The 18,982-nt window shown below is 42.2% G+C and overlaps 1 long non-coding RNA gene across 1 annotated transcript; it reads left to right on the forward strand.

Annotated features, from left to right (window-relative positions):
* The first annotated feature begins 3,743 nt into the window (after positions 1–3,743).
* Positions 3,744–18,424, forward strand: LOC149838856 (uncharacterized). The gene is made up of 2 exons (XR_016431994.1): positions 3,744–3,976; positions 18,106–18,424. It is a non-coding gene; the product is annotated as an uncharacterized LOC149838856 (long non-coding RNA).
* The last annotated feature ends 558 nt before the right edge of the window (positions 18,425–18,982 follow it).

Here is an 18,982-nt window from a genome sequence, read left to right on the forward strand (position 1 = left end):
CTTCGATTTTTTTTTCTTGTTTGGCAGTAGGGGTATCTACTGTGTGAAGATAGGGTGTATATGGCGAGAGAGAGAGAGAGAGAGAGATTTGAGAGATTTGTTCGTGGTTGTGGTTACGATTTTCTACGTCTTTTTTGTTTTCTTCATCTATGTGAATTTGATTGGAGTTGTGGCGTTGGTGATGACGCAAATGAAGTTGGGGGAGCGTTGAATTTTGTTGGTGGGGATCATTTATTGTGGTTTGATCTTTGGTGGGCTGCTTGTCCCCCACTTGCTTTTCTAGCTGTGACTAACTGCATGGCCTTGTGACTGTGAGGGCATCCTTTTCTGTGTGTGAGTGAGAGAGTTGAATAAAGTGTGGTCAAGGGGGGCTGGTGGGAATTCGGGGGTGGTGCTTGTCTCGCCATAAATGTCTTTCTTCATTGTGGTCGACCACACCTACCACTCTCTCTCTTTCTCTCTCGTGAAGTCAAACAGAGGCTGTGGGGTCTTTCTCCATTAATGGTTGGGTATGGGGTCCCCCCCCCCCAATTTCCCAAAGTCTTCAATCTTAATCCCTAATAAAAACTGGGTGCCCCCTAATAAATTCCCAGCCCAGCCCAGCCCTTCATTCTCTATTGAAAAACTGAAAATGGGCAGTACCTGTTTCAGATATCCAGATCCTGGTTCTGTAAGAGGGCATTTCCCTGTATCCACATAGGTGGGACCCCCCCTCACAAATTAATATATCAGCAATTTATTGCTTGCCATTCATATCCCGTAGTGGTATATATTGTCAAATTAATGTACCGGCAATCAAGTTGCTATGAAACATAAAAAAAAAATCAAACATGCACTGAATGCATTAGCTCTAATGTTCAACTATTATTGGATATAACTAACATGTTCTTCCAACCTACAAGGTATTGAGAGGATCAATCATGTGGATTGAGGAACATACTCTTATTTTTCTTAACTGAATCCCTAAAAAATCTATAGTTTTGCTTATCTACATTATTTGAAAGGTTAAAGATTTCAATAGAAAAAATATGCCCAAAAGCTAGTGCCATCCTCTTTGTTGAAATATCAAAAGAGGATCAAGGTCCGAATGGTATTTGGATCCTAATTAACCGTAGCTGGATGGAGGTGCCTTTGGTCTACTTTCTCGGATTCTTGGCTATGATCAGACCCATTGTCACCCTTATTCTGCTGGGGTATATCAATAAAGCGTTTTTACCATCCTCTGATTGATTTGACTTCACCTTGACAAAAGGCAGTGGGGGCAACAGTCTCTGCAGGTGTCTCTGCCTCTTCTTACCTCACGAAAATTCAGGCCCATGTGGTTTTGTCCCCACCATGGGTGGGGGGAGTTGATTCCCTAGGTCTAACGTCAAAGGGCCTTTACCACATGGATGAGGTCATTCGGTCATGGATCCCTTGTCAATACACTGGATGCCAATAAGATTATGATACTTTGCTTTTAATCACCAAGGTTTTGTGTTTTTGTTTTCTACATAGAAAGCTAGCTGGGGTTAGGCTGACCTCTACCAGTTTATCGAAGGAAAAATAAAAAAAGAAATTTACATATTTACATCAATAGAATCCACTCAGGATTCATACTGAACCAGTGTCTGTCATTACTGGTTGTAGCCATTAAAGCAAGGGATCTTGCAAGATTATAAAGTACTTTAGGTACAAACCCAACCACAACTATATTAAATTGAAGCAAGCTTTGAGTGATCTCTAATAACATGAACATGCTACACATACACTTTCTCAAATGAGAGGAGGGCCTAGGAAACATTTTTAACCTTCCTTTAGTACACCAGTCATTGCTTCTCATCTTATCCTCTCTTTCTCTCTCTCTATAACTTAGATCCAAAGACACTCATTTCACAACTAATTTTATTCCAAATCCACTTTTTTAAGAATACCAATAATAGGGGCCGACCTTGATCCATTCAAATAAACAATACCTGTGTGGGTTGGGTTTAAAAATAAAGATCCCATACACAAATCGGTTTCATTTTTTCAATCTTAGTTTAAAAACTCAGAGGGTTGACCCGGTGACTCAGCCCAGATTATCCATTCACTGGGTCGAAAGGTCATGCATGTATATATGTATATATATATATAATTCTGGCTATACATGCATTAATAAATTATATATTATAAAAATTATCATATAATGCATATTATATATAATATATTAGTAAAATACTATATATATATATATATATATATATATATATATATATATATATATATATATATATATATAAAAAGTTAACATGTCAAAGTCAATCAAGGATGAGCTGCCGAGTCACTGGGTTTTAAAACCATGTTTTCAATTCTTAAACCCCATCATATTTATTCGAATGGATTTAATGCACATATATTATTTATTAACCACAATAACCAGTAAGCTGTTTGCGTTTTGCCTTTCAAATAAAAAACCTGGAACAAGTCCCATTAATTTTTTTAATGTAAGTTATAATGGCAAAAAAGATGTTTTAACAGGGTAAAATGGTAACTTCAACATATGGGTTAGTGTTAACCTAGTGACAACTCGACGTCAGTTTATGACTGGTCACTTTTGATTAAACAATAACAAAACTTTTGTGGGAAATTTCTCTCTCCCAAACTTTTGGTGTGCATGTGAATTGGCCCTAAAAGTTTGGTGGGTATTTGAAAATTCTCTTTTATTTTTGAGGGGCTGAAAGACTTGTTAATAACGGGCTCACCTCCCTGCTAAATTCAAACGATTCAAATCCGGAACAGCTAAATACATTGGGGGAGTCAGATTTGGTTGGATCCATAACAACCAAAATATGCAAAAACCTTCCTCTTGAATCTGACCCATTTCATCTCTACTGTGAGGTAAACCTTGGGGTGGGGTCGACGACATTCAAGCCCTTCCCGAGCCCACCAGTTAACACCTGTTGGGAGTTGAACATAGGACTAAGGGCTCAGCACTAGGGGTGCAAACAGGTTAGATTCAGGAAGAAAGGCTCTCAGCTAAAAACTGTGTCAAGTAAGTACGCCCACCCAACCCCCAAAGGGGGGTGGAGCCTTTGCTACTAGACGGGCAGTTAAAGTTCGATTCATTAATATGGTTTTAGTTAAGATGGTAAATATGATTTTAGTTAAGATAGTAAATTTGATTTTCGTTAAGATCATAAAAATTAAACTTATTTAAATAAGCAATCAAATATGTCAAAACAAAAAATCGTTTGATTGTTATACTATTTCATATTTGAAAAAAAAACAAATTTGACTTGAATAGGATCCGGAATTTGTTATACTATGTCAATGTCAAAACAAATTTGTTATACTATGTCAATGTCAGCATGTGCCATGTCATCGTGTCTGAACAAGTCCGATTCGTGTCCTTCTTGACACAAAGCATAAGTGGCGTGTCACTGTGACACAAGATGCTAATGATCAGGTTGAGTTCGGGATTAAATGAAAATATACCCAACCTAAACAGACGCGGCCCTTATTCTTGGGTTTGGGCTGCCTAAAACTTGGGTTTCAAGCATCATGTGCCATGTTTCACAAAAAAGGATGATAATTTCATATGAAAATGACTATTTTCCTGCAGGACGTAAAGCAAACGTGGCCCGTGTCGAGAAGCCGAGACATGGGTTTTCATATGAAAACCTTTTTCTAATTGCATCTAATATCCAGAAAACTGACTAATAAAATGCGTCCCAAGCTGAAATATCACGAGTACCACCTCATCTTGTACCATAGCTGTAAAAGCGAGAGTCAGGTGGGGGAAAGGATAAACCTCACACCCCAACCCCCAACGATTTCGCTAGGGTGAGGTTTATCCTGACCGACTGTGAGGGCTCTATTAAGAGCCCCTCACGGTGAGCCCATGCTCCACTACACAGTGAACAGAGAAAATTTGAGAGGGTTGACAGAGAAAAGGAGTAAAGAGAGGGAAGAGGGGTTCCGCCGGAGCACCACCGATGGGAAGAGCCACCACCAGGTAAGCGACTTCCCCTTTGCCCCTTCTCTTGTTTTCTTAGTTTCTATTTATTTTTTTGGGAAGGCCGGCAACCATGGTGGACGGCGTATTCGAAAAGAGAAGGTCGACAACAATTAATGACTTGTCGTATGTGAAAAGAAGAGACTGTCTGCCATGGCTGCCGATATCGTTACATAGAGAGAGAAAGAGAAAGAGCGAGAGGGAGGCTAAAGAATCCAGTCCAGTTATACCAAATTGGAATCGGATTTGCACCATTTTGTAAGCAGATCTGAGATGAATTTTAGAGAATCCAGATGAGTCTGAACCCAAACTTAGTTAGATCTGAACTAGGTTCAGTAAACCTAGTGTCTCTAACTCAGACCGAACCCAGTTTGACTTAAGTCAAGTAAGGTCTAATCAAAGAAAGGTGAAACGACAAAACTACCCTTGTGTATAACTCAATATTTTATTAAGTAAAATAAATATAACTTTGCACCGGAACTCAGAATTAAAAAAAAAATCATTTAAAAATTTTAGCAAATTTGATAAGAAAAATAGTCTAATATTTTGCAAACCATAAGAAGCCACCTTTTAAGTAAAGTACTTCAAGTACAGTAAACTTGAACACTTTAAGAAAGATTGTCAGAGTCACTCGAACAACAATAATAACAAGAACAACAAAAATACAAGCAAAAGGAGAGACATGATATAATCTATGTGATATCAAAATGCTCGTATATAGACTAGAAGCTTTCTAGATGGTAGGTGGACTTGTGAGTAATTTGACACATTGCCAAAAGCAAGAAAGTTGTGATGGACATGATAGAGTATAAACCCGAAAAAGATCGGGTGCACATGAGCAACAACACCTATTTTGATGTTATGGGTGTTGATAGTTATCGCATTGAAACACATGAATATAATATTTTGTTGATTGATATGCTTTATGTATCATCCATACGACATAATTTAGTGTTTGTTCCTGCCCTAACTAATAAAGGATTTGAAGTCAAGTTTGTCCATGAGAAGGTGACTGTAACGACCCCAACTCATCCCCTCGAAAATGCGGAATTTTTTTTTTGATGTGAAAATATTCCCAGAGACCTGGGGCCTTTACAGTTCCACTCAGCGCTGGATAACCACACACCACGATAGAGCTTACACTTATCTTCCAAACCAATATCAAATCATTATTCATTTATTGAAAAACTGATAAACATGTCTAGAGACACTTGCATAATGAATTACTGAAAGTGCAACATCAATTAATAGAACAAAAAAGGAAAACAAAAGTAAAGCCATTATGTTCCTCTAAGATGTATCCAGCAAGTGCGTAACACCCGTGACTTGCCGAGACACCAGTCGCTTCAATGAGTTCCTGCTCCTGTGAAAAACCATAAAAAGGAGGGGTCAGAAATCTAAAGGATTCTGCGTACACATCCCTCTAATGAAAATAAATGAGCATAAAGAACACAAGTACAATTTTATGCAATTCTCCTTGAGGAAAAGCAATTATTACATCTACTCAATCCAACTTAAGCATCCATGCAACATCATTTAAGTATGCATAAACTTTAATCAATAACAGGTATTCACTTTGAGTAAGCAGGGTATTCTACATACATTAAAGAGTAACCATCACCCATCAACAACATATATCAGGGAAAAGAAACAGACCATGCCTGATCTAATGCATAGCAAAATTATGCATGATATATGTGTAATGTATGAACACCTTATTTTCTTTTATCTAAGTTCATGTTTCCATATGCATGCCCTATTAAATGCATACAATTTTAAGTTCATCTTTTTAATTCCATCGCCCGCGGATACACCAAACGGGTAAAATCCCCGAGGTCAAGTTAGGTTCCCAGGGTAGCTTAGCACACAATTTATATTTTATTACTGGATTCCAACTTAGCTCTCGACCGAATCACCTTTGGAACATTTAGACCTCCACATCTAATGTCGGGGACACAAGGGACACCCCACGCCCACAAGTGCCACTTCCTTGGTACCATAACCTCACAACTGTGACTAACACACCACTTCCGGGTAAAGTGGCGGATTCTCCCTAAAACTGTGGCTAGGAGAAGAACCTCAATATCGGGTTCAGGGGCAACAACGCACACGGAGTTTTTGTATCCTCACAGTCTCCCTAAGACCGGATAGCTAAGATTCTCATACTCCAGATGAGATATCTCACAATGTATATTACACTGTTCTTGTTTCATTATATTTTTATTAAAGTCGATTCTTTAAGTTTACAACCCCATATGCAAAAGTAAAGTGAAAACCCGCATCCTCTCTGGCGGGAACCCTTACGGGACTCCAACCAGTGAGGACAACGGGAACAATGTAGTAGTGTGCCCTACCAACTTGTGTGGTTTGAGTGATGCTATTAAATATATCATTTTTACATTCTCACTGCGTGTACTACCTCCATCACATATGAGTATCCACCAATACATATCTCCTGTGACTATGTGCACGCGAATAAACCCCGCAATTTCGCATACTTATGTTAAATGAGACATCAATAGTCTAGTAGAAGCATGACTATACATTTTACACGTATACTCATAACACTACTCATTCCCATCAAAATGTACATCTATTAAAAACTCATACTCTTCCTGTCAAACCGAACAATATATCACTGAAGAAGAAAAGCAGGAATCATATATTATTTTTTTTTCTTTTTTTGTTTTAATAAACAAATCCAGCCCAGCCGACCTTGTCGGCTGGGTCTGACAACATATGCACAGGCCCGGTCTGGGCCTGTGTATGCTGTCAAGACCTAAACAGCATAAAGAAAATCCCCTTTATGAAATTCTGTATATATATTATTTCTTTTTAATCCTGCGAAACCCAGCCGACCCTATCGGCCTGGCCCAACAGAATACACACAGACCCAGTTTGGGCATGTGTGTGCTGCGAGTAAACAACATCTTACATGTTTAACAACTATTTATGTATATATTTTCCTGTAACATCTGTACCACAAGCCAGCAAAAGCAAGTCATTCATCACATGGAATAGACTACAGATTTCTCTCTAATTTAACTATACCATGAAGACATTATTTCGATAATATTCAATCATATGTAAGAAAAATAAAGAAAGCAAGAGTGTGAATGAATAACATGATTTCAAGCCCATCTCAAGCGAAACTCCATCCTGAAAGAACATGAACTGTACTATCAGCCTAGTGTGATCTCAGCCCACGACAACAAGGTAAAAATAAGCAGGCCAATATACACAGTTGAAGTCTTAAACAAAGCACAAGCTGCATTGTGAAAAGGCAATCCAACATAGGTTCATAAACACCCATTACTTGGTGGAACAACTCAGCGTGAACCCGACACGGATGTGTCCCTAATCATATGTAGAGTTCTCCCCCTACTTCCATTTAGACTATTCCAGAATATGCAAGAAGCTACACAGGGTTTTATCCATGGGTCCTAACATAAAAGGAATCCCACTACCGATACCCAGCCCATAGCCCCTTAAGAAAGTTTCTTAACGTAAGCCCACAATTCCAGATTTTTCCTTTACAGACAAAAAAAAATTATCACTATTGAAAAACATGCACAGGCTGATCAAATTTATGAAACATACAAAAAAAAAGAAATGACTAACGTCACATTCGAGTCAAAGATGTCAATGCACTTATCAATGCCAAGCAAGAACATCAGAATACTGAACCTAACCCCCCCCCCCTTTTTTTTTTTCTTTGCTTTACCTGAGATCCCAGGCCAACACCCAGCCGATTGACTGAGTCAGTTGGGCCTGCTCTGGCCCTGCCACAACCAGCACCTGTACCTAACCAACCGGGTCGGTTGGGTCCCTGCCAAAACTAACACCACGCCCAGCTGACTGCGTCGGCTGGGCCTGTCGCCTACCACCATCAACTAAAGTGATGACCCCAAATCCCCTTTATTTTTTTTCCATCCTAAGGAAAAACACAAAATCGAACCAGGGTTTCGATTTCTCATCCATTTCCATGAGAGGGGACCCGTAACTCTTACAGTGATTTTCCGTTGGCCGGAGACGGCCGTCGCAGAGGGGTGCCGACTGGTGACGCTCCTTCCAACCGCCGTGAAGGGAGATGCTCGAGGGGCCCTTGACGCCTGTGGTTGGCCGGTGATGGGCTCCTTCCTCCGGCGTGCGCACACACATCGAGAGAGAGAGAGAGAGAGAGAGAGAGAGAGAGAGAGAGAGAGAGAGAGAGAGAGAGAGAGAGAGAGAGAGATCTTTGGGGAAACAAAAAGCGAGAGGGGGAAACCCACCCGAGACCCCCCCTGCTTTTGAAAGGGATAGCCCGGCAAGGTCGGGGCCGAACCTCCCGCCGGCGGCTGCGCCTCAAGGCCTCCTCCCCCATGCGATACCGTTAGGGTTCTCTCTCAGAACCCTAACCTCTGAGTCCCTCTTTTGCTCCAGACTTATCGGGCAACCATTATCGGGTTGCCCCTTCTTCTATTTTTTTTTTCGTTTCAGATTTTATCGGGCAACCCTTATCGGGTTGCCCCTTACACTTATAAGCCCTGTTACACAAGGCTCGGCTCGGGTCCAGACCCGAAAGCCAACCCCAATGATATGGATCCACAGTTGGATCCAAATGGATCCAACTGTGGATCCCCAGATTAACCTTATAATAAATTTTTTTTTATTTTATTATTTTTTTATCTCCTTTTGGTTGATACTATTTATAACTGCTTGCCCCTTTATGGGTCCTAGATCCGAAATGTGGATCTAGGCCCAAATTGCCTTTTTTTTTTTTAAATATTTTGTAAGATAAACAAAAAATTTAGTAGCAACATTTTTCGGTTTTTACATCCTTTCCCCCTAAAAAGAATTTCGTCCTTGAAATTAGAACGTACCAAATAAATGAGGGTACTGCTGACGCATAGCCGCCTCAGGTTCCCAAGTGCACTCATCCAGCCCGTGATGCTGCCAACGCACTTTTACGAACGAAATCGTCCTATTTCGCAGCGTCTTTTCTTGATGGTCTACAATCTCTACTGGCTTTTCCTCCGCAGTCAAGTCAGGTTGCACCTCGATCACCTCATAGTGAATCACATGTGAGGGGTCAGGTATATATCTTCTCAACATCGAGACATGAAATACGTCATGGATCTGCGAAAACTGGGGAGGGAGTGCTACTCGGTATGCGGTCTCCCCAACGCGCCCGAGAATCTCGAAAGGTCCAACATATCGAGGACTCAGTTCCCCTTCTTTCCAAACCTGAAGACACTTTTCGTAGGCGAAATTCGAACAAACACATGATCGCCTACCTCAAACTTGAGCTTCCAGCGTCGTTGATCAGCATAGCTTTTCTGCCTGCTCTGTGCTGCAATCAATCGCCGTCGGATCAAACGCACCTGGTCCGCATAGTGCTGGATGATTTCGGGAGACTCCGTTGCTCTCACTCCAACCTCATCCCAGCACACTGGTGATCTACATGGTCGGCCGTACAAAGCTTCATACGGGGCTATGCCAATACTGGCATGAAAACTGTTATTGTACGAAAACTCTGCCAACTTCACATGTTTGTCCCAATCGCCTGCCCAATCTAAAACACATGCTCTCAGCATATCCTCAAGCGTCTGGATCGTACGTTCTGACTGTCCATCCGTCTGCGGGTGGAACGCAGTGCTAAACTTCAATGTTGTGCCTAAAGCTTTCTGAAGCTGGCGCCAAAATCAAGATGTGAAACGCGGATCTCGATCTGACACTATCGAACGTGGCACCCCATGAAGTCTAACTATCTCATCGACGTAAAGGTTGGCCAAACTTTCCAAACTCTGACTGATTCTAATTGGAAGAAAATGGGCACTCTTTGTCAACCGATCTACTATTACCCATATGGCATCTCGTTGTCGTCGGGTCGTAGGTAACCCTACTATGAAATCCATCGAGATGTCATCCCACTTCCACTCTGGAATCTCAAGTGGCTGAAGAAGTCCACCAGGTCTTTGGTGCTCAATCTTCACCTGCTGACAGGTAAGACACCGGGACACGAACTCCGCGATGTCCCGTTTCATCCCATTCCACCAATAGGTCCTCTGAAGATCTTTGAACATTTTAGTGGAACCAGGGTGAACAGAAAATCTCGATCTGTGAGCTTCACTCATCAGCTCTTCCCGTAACGCTTTTGGAACCCACCATCTGTCTCCGAACATGATGGTTCCGTCCTCCTCTCGACGAAACTGCGCTTCTGGCTTTTGGGCACTCTCACAAAGCTTCTCAAAATTCGGATCGACTGACTGGAGCTCCTCGATCCGATCTATGATCTCCGATCTTGCCTGCATCCCCGCACAAATGATGCATCCAGAATCTCCCGCAAATGGCTGCCATCTGACCAGCTCCTCGACCAAATTCCAACTGCGTCCGATCAGGCTAGCAGCTGTGACCGTCGTCTTTCTGCTAAGTGCGTCTGCCACCACATTCGCCTTGCCCGGATGGTAAGCGATGGAGAAGTCATAATCCTTCAAAAACTCCAACCACCTCCGCTGCCTCAAATTCAATTTCCTTTGAGTGAAAATATATTTGAGGCTCTTGTGATCGGACATAACCTCAAATTGTTCCCCATAAAGGTAGTGGCGCCAAATCTTTAATGCGAAGACTACTGCCGCCAACTCCAAATCATGCGTGGGATAATTCTTCTCGTGTACCTTCAATTGTCTAGAAGCATACGCTATAACCTTGCCATGCTGCATGAGCACACAGCCCAGTCCGGTCCCGGAAGCATCACTGTACACGACGAAACCACCTGCCCCAGAGGGCAATGTCAAAACGGGAGCAGTGGTCAACCTATTCTTCAACTCTTGAAAACTGTCCTCACATCGAGGTTACCACACGAACTTTACTCCTTTCTGCAACAGTCGAGTCATAGGGGCAGCTATACGCGAGAAGTCTTGAATAAATCGACGGTAGTAGCCCGCCAATCCCAAGAAGCTTCTGATATCAGTCACCGTCTTTGGTTGCTCCCATGACAATACAGCCTCTACCTTGGCTGGGTCAACCTCAACTCCTCTCTCGGAAATTACGTGACCGAGAAACATTACTCTATCAATCCAAAACTCACACTTTGAGAACTTAGCATAGAGTTGATGTTCCCTCAGTGTTTGTAATACGATTCGTAGATGTTCTCGGTGTTCTTCTACACTCTCTGAGTAAATCAGAATGTCATCTATGAACACGATGACAAACGAGTCCAACCATAAACTAAAAACCCGATTCATCAGGTCCATAAACGCCGCAGGGGCATTTGTAAGTCCAAAGGACATCACTAGAAACTCATAATGCCCATATCTGGACCTAAATGCTGTTTTTGGAATGTCCTCCGTCTTGATTCTCAACTGATGATACCCAGAACGAAGGTCAATCTTCGAGAACACCTTTGCCTTCCTCAGCTGATCAAACAGATCGTCAATCCTCGGCAGTGGGTACTTGTTCTTCACCGTCACTTGGTTTAGCATACGGTAATCGATACAAAGTCGCATTGAGCCATCCTTTTTCTTAACAAAGAGGACTGGTGCACCCCAAGAGGACACACTTGGTCTAATAAATCCTTTGTCAAGAAGCTCCTGCAACTGCTTCTTCAATTCTACTAACTCTGCAGGTGCCATGCGATATGGAGCTCGAGAAACAGGTGTTGTACCAGGCACTAGCTCGATTGAGAACTTGATTTCCCGATATGGCGGTAAGCCCGACAAATCCTCTGGAAAGACATCCGGGAACTCACGAACAACATCTAACTGCTCCAAGGGTGTCGCCTGACTATCTTGAGCAGACACACTGGCCAGAAACATCATGCAACCTTGTTTGTGGTACTTGAGGACCTTCAAAGCTGAGACAACTCTCACCCCGTCAGTCGGTCTCGTTGAACGACGCAATAACGTAGACAAATTGGGACGCTCCAAGATAACCTTCTTACCCCGACACTGGAGGGTCGCATTATGCTTGGACAACCAGTCCATGCCCAAAATGACATCATAAAATGTCATATCTAAAATGACCAAATCGACAGACAAATCATGGCCTTCTATCACCACACAAACTGCTGGGAAATATTTCCCGCAGGAGGAGGATGCACCCATGGGTGACATCACATCCAGAGCCCTTTCGAGGCTAGAAGGTACCAAATCAAGCAACTTTGTAAACGAAGAAGAAATAAAGCTGTGTGTTGCACCAGAATCAAACATCACACGTGCAAAGTGTTCAGCAACTAAGAATATACCTTCGATCAGATCAGACTGATGGCCCTGAGTAGCTGTTGTAGCCGCGTAGACTCGCCCATTGGTCCTGCGCTGATCTTGTTGTTGTTGTTGCCTCTGTTGTCGCTGTTGTGGTGGTTGCTGTCCTCCCGGAACCGCAGGCTTGTTCGAACAGAAAGGAGCGATGTGCCCAGGTTGCTGACACTGAAAACAGACCCCCTTGAACAAAGGGCAAAAGCCAGGTTGATGGTTCTTGCCACACTTGCGACACACTGGCAGGGCCCTTCCCTGTTGCCTCTGCTGCTGGAATCGATTGTGTTGTCGCCCATCATGGGTCCGTTGTTTCTTGCCACCTTGAACCCTTCCGCCTGCTGGTGGATTCTTCCTTGCCGTGACCGAAAAACCATCTCCATTGCCACCCCCTTTCTTAATTGTAGCCCTGGACTTCTCCCAATCTTTAGTCAGAACGGTAGCTGACTCAATCGCATCGGCCAAAGTAGTAGGCCGACTCGTCAGGACGCGAGTTCGCAACCCATCCTTCAATCCGTGCACATACTTCCCCGCCCTTGCTTTCTCACTCTTGAAGAGGTTCAGACAGTACCTCTCGAGGTTCCGGAACCTTGTAGTGTAGTCCACTAGACTCATGGTCCCCTGAGTCAAATCGAGGAACTCTCGTTGCATTTGTTCCTCGGCATAGGAGGGAAAGTATGCATCCAGAAACTCCTCTCTGAACGTCTCCCAGGGAATCTCGTCCCAGTCAGCGAACTTCACCCTTCGCAGGGTGTCCCACCACTTCTTGGCATCGCCCTTCAAACGGTACGTGCCAAAAGATGTCTTTCTGTCCTCAGGGACAGATAGGACGTCGAACGCCCGCTCCACCTCCTCAACCCAGTTCTCCGCTGCCTCTGGGTCTGTCTTTCCTGAAAAAGTTGGCGGATCCAACTTCAGGAACCTTTCGAAGAAAGCGCCGCCCACGTTTGGAACAACATTGACAGGTGGGTCGCGAGCTGCTGCTTGTGCGACTGCCTGCGCAGCTGCCTGGGCAGCCTGTGCCGCTTGAGCAACCTGTGCCGCTTGCGCAGCCTGTGCCGCTTGCGCCACCTGTGCCGCCTGCATAGCCTGAGCCGCTTGCACGACCTGTGCTGTCTGTGCCGCCTGAGCCGTCATGGTCTCGGTCAGGGTGTGGATGGCTTCCATCATAAAATCTCTCTGCTCCTGCCAGTTTGCGGGAGCAGCAGTAGAGGACGAGGCACCTCTGCGAGTATACGACATCTACAACACACATGCATTTCACAAATTAGACCCTCTCTGATCCTATCCCTCTTGAGTTGATACCGAACAACTATATATATATATTTTTTTAAAGATCACATACGATTTCTAGTGTATTCTATAATAAAGTTTACTCCTACATACAATCAAGCATACTAAATATCAATGCTTAAATAAAAGTACTTAAATAACCTTACCAGTGAAGACGACTGCTCTGGAGTACGAGACACGACTTGCTGATACTTCAGGACATGGCTCACTTTCAAAAATTAAAATTTATTGCAAAAATAATGATAAAAGTATAAGATATTGTGGTGGCTCTGATACCAAACCTGTAACGACCCCAACTTATCCCCTCGAAAATGCGATTTTTTTTATGTGAAAATATTCCCAGAGACCTGGGGCCTTTACAGTTCCACTCACCGCTGGATAACCACACACCACGATAGAGCTTACACTTATCTTCCAAACCAACATCAAATCATTATTCATTTATTGAAAAACTGATAAACATGTCTAGAGACACTTGCATAATGAATTACTGAAAGTGCAACATCAATTAATAGAACCAAAAAGGAAAACAAAAGTAAAGCCATGATGTCCCTCTAAGATGTATCCAGCAAGTGCGTAACACCCGTGACTTGCCGAGACACCAGTCGCTTCAATGAGTTCCTGCTCCTGTGAAAAACCATAAAAAGGAGGGGTCAGAAATCCAAAGGATTCTGCATACAGATCCCTCTAACAAAAATAAATGAGCATAAAGAACACAAGTACAATTTTATGCAATTCTCCTTGAGGAAAAGCAATTATTATATATACTCAATCCAACTTAAGCATCCATGCAACATCATTTAAGTATGCATAAACTTTAATCAATAACAGGTATTCACTTTGAGTAAGCAGGGTATTCTACATACATTAAAGAGTAACCATCACCCATCAACAACATATATCAGGGAAAAGAAACAGACCATGCCTGATCTAATGCATAGCAAAATTATGCATGATATATGTGTAATGTATGAACACCTTATTTTCTTTTATCTAAGTTCATGTTTCCATATGCATGCCCTATTAAATGCATACAATTTTAAGTTCCTTTTTTTAATTCCATCGCCCGCGGATACACCAAACGGGTAAAATCCCTGAGGTCAAGTTAGGTTCCCAGGGTAGCTTAGCACACAATTTATATTTTATTACTGGGTTCCAACTTAGCTCTCGACCGAATCACCTTTGGAACATTTAGACCTCCACATCTAATGTCGGGAACACAAGGGACACCCCACGCCCACAAGTGCCACTTCCTTGATACCATAACCTCACAGTTGTGACTAACACACCACTCCCGGGTAAAGTGACGGATTCTCCCTAAAACCGTGGCCAAGAGAAGAACCTCAATATCGGGTTCAGTGGCAACAACGCACACGGAGTTTTTGTATCCTCACAGTCTCCCCAAGACCGGATAACTAAGATTCTCATACTCCAGATGAGATATCTCACAATGTATTTTACATTGTTCTTGTTTCATTATATTTTTATTAATTCGATTCTTTTAGTTTACAACCCCATATGCAAAAGTAAAGTGAAAACCCGCATCCTCCCTTGCGGGAACCCTTACGGGACTCCAGCCCGTGAAGACAACGGGAACAGTGTAGTAGTGTGCCCTACCAACTTGTGTGGTTTGAGTGATGCTATTAAACATATCATTTTTACATTCTCACTACGTGTACTACCTCCATCACATATGGGTATCCACCAATACATATCTCCTGTGAGTATGTGCACGCGAATAAACCCCGCAATTTCGCATACTTATGTTAAATGAGACATCAATAGTCTAGTAGAAGCATGACTATACATTTTACACGTATACTCATAACACTACTCATTCCCATCAAAATGTACATCTATTAAAAACTCATACTCCTCCTGTCAAACCGAACAATATATCACTGAAGAAGAAAAGCAGGAATCATATATTATTTTTTTTCTTTTTTTGTTTTAATAAACAAATCCAGCCCAGCCGACCTTGTCGGCTGGGTCTGACAGCATATGCACAGGCCCGGTCTGGGCCTGTGTATGCTGTCAAGACCTAAACAGCATAAAGGAAATCCCCTTTATGAAATTCTGTATATATATTATTTCTTTTTAATCCTGCGAAACCCAACCGACCCTATCGGCCGGGCCCAACAGAATACACACAGACCCAGTTTGGGCATGTGTGTGCTGCGAGTAAACAACATCTTACATGTTTAACAACTATTTATGTATATATTTTCCTGTAACATCTGTACCACAAGCCAGCAAAAGCAAGTCATTCATCACATGGAATAGACTACAGATTTCTCTCTAATTTAACTATACCATGAAGACATTATTTCGATAATATTCAATCATATGTAAGAAAAATAAAGAAAGCAAGAGTGTGAATGGATAACATGATTTGAAGCCCATCTCAAGCGAAACTCTATCCTGAAAGAACATGAACTGTACTATCAGCCTAGTGTGATCTCAGCCCACGACAACAAGGTAAAAATAAGCAGGCCAATATACACAGTTGAAGTCTTAAACAAAGCACAAGCTGCATTGTGAAAAGGCAATCCAACATAGGTTCATAAACACCCATTACTTGGTGGAACAACTCAGCGTGAACCCGACACGGATGTGTCCCTAATCATATGTAGAGTTCTCCCCCTACTTCCATTTAGACTATTCCAGAATATGCAAGAAGCTACACAGGGTTTTATCCATGGGTCCTAACATAAAAGGAATCCCACTACCGATACCCAGCCCATAGCCCCTTAAGAAAGTTTCTTAGCGTAAGCCCACAATTCCAGATTTTTCCTTTACAGACAAACAAAAATTATCACTATTGAAAAACATGCACAGGCTGATCAAATTTATGAAACATACAAAAAAAAGAAATGACTAACGTCACATTCGAGTCAAAGATGTCAATGCACTTATCAATGCCAAGCAAGAACATCAGAATACTGAACCTAAACCCCCCCCCCCTTTTTTTTTTCTTTGCTTTACCTGAGATCCCAGGCCAACACCCAGCCGATTGACTGAGTCGGTTGGGCCTGCCCTGGCTCTGCCACAACCAGCACCTGTACCCAACCAACTGGGTCGATTGGGTCCCTGCCAAAACTAACACCACGCCCAGCCGACTGCGTCGGCTGGGCCTGTCGCCTACCACCATCAACTAAAGTGATGACCCCAAATCCCCTTTATTTTTTTTTTAGGGTTTCCATCCTAAGGAAAAACACAAAATCGAACCAGGGTTTCGATTTCTCATCCATTTCCATGAGAGGGGACCCATACCTCTTACGGTGATTTTTCGGTGGCTGGAGACGGCTGTCGCAAAGGGGTGCCGACTGGTGACGCTCCTTCCAACCGCCGTGAAGGGAGATGCTCGAGGGGCTCTTGACGCCTGTGGTTGGCCGGTGATGGGCTCCTTCCTCTGGCGTGCGCACACACAGCGAGAGAGAGAGAGAGAGAGAGAGAGAGAGAGAGAGAGAGAGAGAGAGAGAGAGAGAGAGATCTTTGGAGAAACAAAAAGCGAGAGGGGGAAACCCACCCGAGAGCCCCCTGCTTTTGAAAGGGATAGCCCGGCAAGGTCGGGGCCAAACCTCCCGCCGGCGGCTGCGCCTCAAGGCCTCCTCCCCCATGCGATACCGTTAGGGTTCTCTCTCAGAACCCTAACCTCTGAGTCCCTCTTTTGCTCCAGACTTATCGGGCAACCCTTATCGGGTTGCCCCTTCTTCAATTTTTTTTTTCCGTTTCAGATTTTGTCGGTTAACCCTTATCGGGTTGCCCCTTACACTTATAAGCCCTGTTATAAAAGGCTCGGCTCGGGTCCGGACCCGATACCCGTAAGCCAACCCCAATGATATGGATCCATAGTTGGATCCAAATGGATCCAACTGTGGATCCCCAGATTAACCTTATAATAAAAAATTTTTTATTTTATTATTTTTTTATCTCCTTTTGGTTGATACTATTTATAACTGCTTGCCCCTTTATGGGTCCTAGATCCGAAATGTGGATCTAGGCCCAAATTGCCTTTTTTTTTTTTGAAATATTTTGTAAGATAAACAAAAAAATTAGTAGCAACATTTTTCGGTTTTTACAGTGACTGGGAAAGCATGGTTGTGTCAAGTTTATAGAGTTTTTTTTATAAAGAGGATGGATTGTACAAATTATAAGTGTCTCAAATGAATAAAACTACATCTTCAGCTGTTTATATTGATAGTGTTTTTAATGTGGATGTGAATGCATGACACCAAAGACTAGGTCATATTAGTCTAAAATAAAATAAAAAAACTTGTCAAATTAAATTTAATAACTAATTTTTGAAGAAACATCATTATTTCTTATAAAGTAGGGTCTAGATCTGGATCATCTGGGAAAGTGGTGAATAATAGATCAAGTACGTCCAAGTTCAAAGTCTTGAGAATGGCTGATGCCATTGAGAAAGGAATTCAGACCTTACAACCCGACATTCATGGAGATAGGCAGAATATGTTGCAGGCTGGTCTGTCAATGTCTAATCCTAGTGAGGTGCGTTCCCTCGAGTCAGATTTGCATGCTCAGATAGAAGGTTCATCTACTGAAACTTTGAATTTACTTTCTTTTGCCATCACTGGTTAGAAGATGGGGTGGCTTGCTAGGCTTCCACAAGCTTCCACTAGGAAGTGGTTTTGGAGGAAAGAGCTTCTTGGTGAAGTGAATCACTCTCACATTGCAATGGAGAGTTCAAGGAAGGATGTCGTCTGTAGGATCTTCAAAGCTATGACTCAAAGCATTCAGCAGAAGCACAGTGTGTTCAGAGTTATTAGATTTATTTAGAAAGTTTGATTATTTTGTTTGTAGGTGGACCCCAAAGGGATGCAACAATGTGCCATTTCCTGTAATAATGAAGATTTGTTTTAGATAAGTAACTTTTGCCTTCAATCCATGATATTATTTCTAATTGTTGACTGCATGTGTGACTTGTTTTCAGAGTCCTCATATTAAGGGTAATTTTTTGTCAGTACGTAAACTTACTGTATTAGAGCTCATGAAAATAAATTTCCACTATAATGCTAGCTGCACTGCTGCAGTTTTGATTGTTACATTGTAGTCCAGAAACTTGGTTGTTTTTTCACATGATGTCCATTAGAATGCTATCATGGTCTTTGCTTTGCCTGCCAAGAGAGGATTAACAGAGTTGGCTGGTGACTTTATGATCCATTTTCATTATCGTCAAGGAGATTTTTATTTGTAAATAACTATTTTGCTTTTCTTTTTTGCTGGTTGAATATGATTGATGTTAAACAGGAAAACCTAGAACACTTCTTAACATGATGGTTTTGACAAGGTAATGCTTTTGTTAAAAAGAAAAAAAAAACATAATCTTTGGGTTTCTGTTCTGTGTGGTTGTTGGTTTCTTTTTAGTTAGTTTCCGTCCTTAAATTAATTTTCTTCCCATTCAAAAGATATTCTGGGTTGCTATTTTCTATAGATCAGAGGAATTCATAAAAAGATCAAT

The sequence above is a fragment of the Nuphar pumila genome, chromosome 5, assembly GCF_984573655.1.
Source record: "Nuphar pumila chromosome 5, dmNupPumi1.hap1.1, whole genome shotgun sequence".
Classification (NCBI taxonomy): Eukaryota; Viridiplantae; Streptophyta; class Magnoliopsida; order Nymphaeales; family Nymphaeaceae; genus Nuphar; species Nuphar pumila.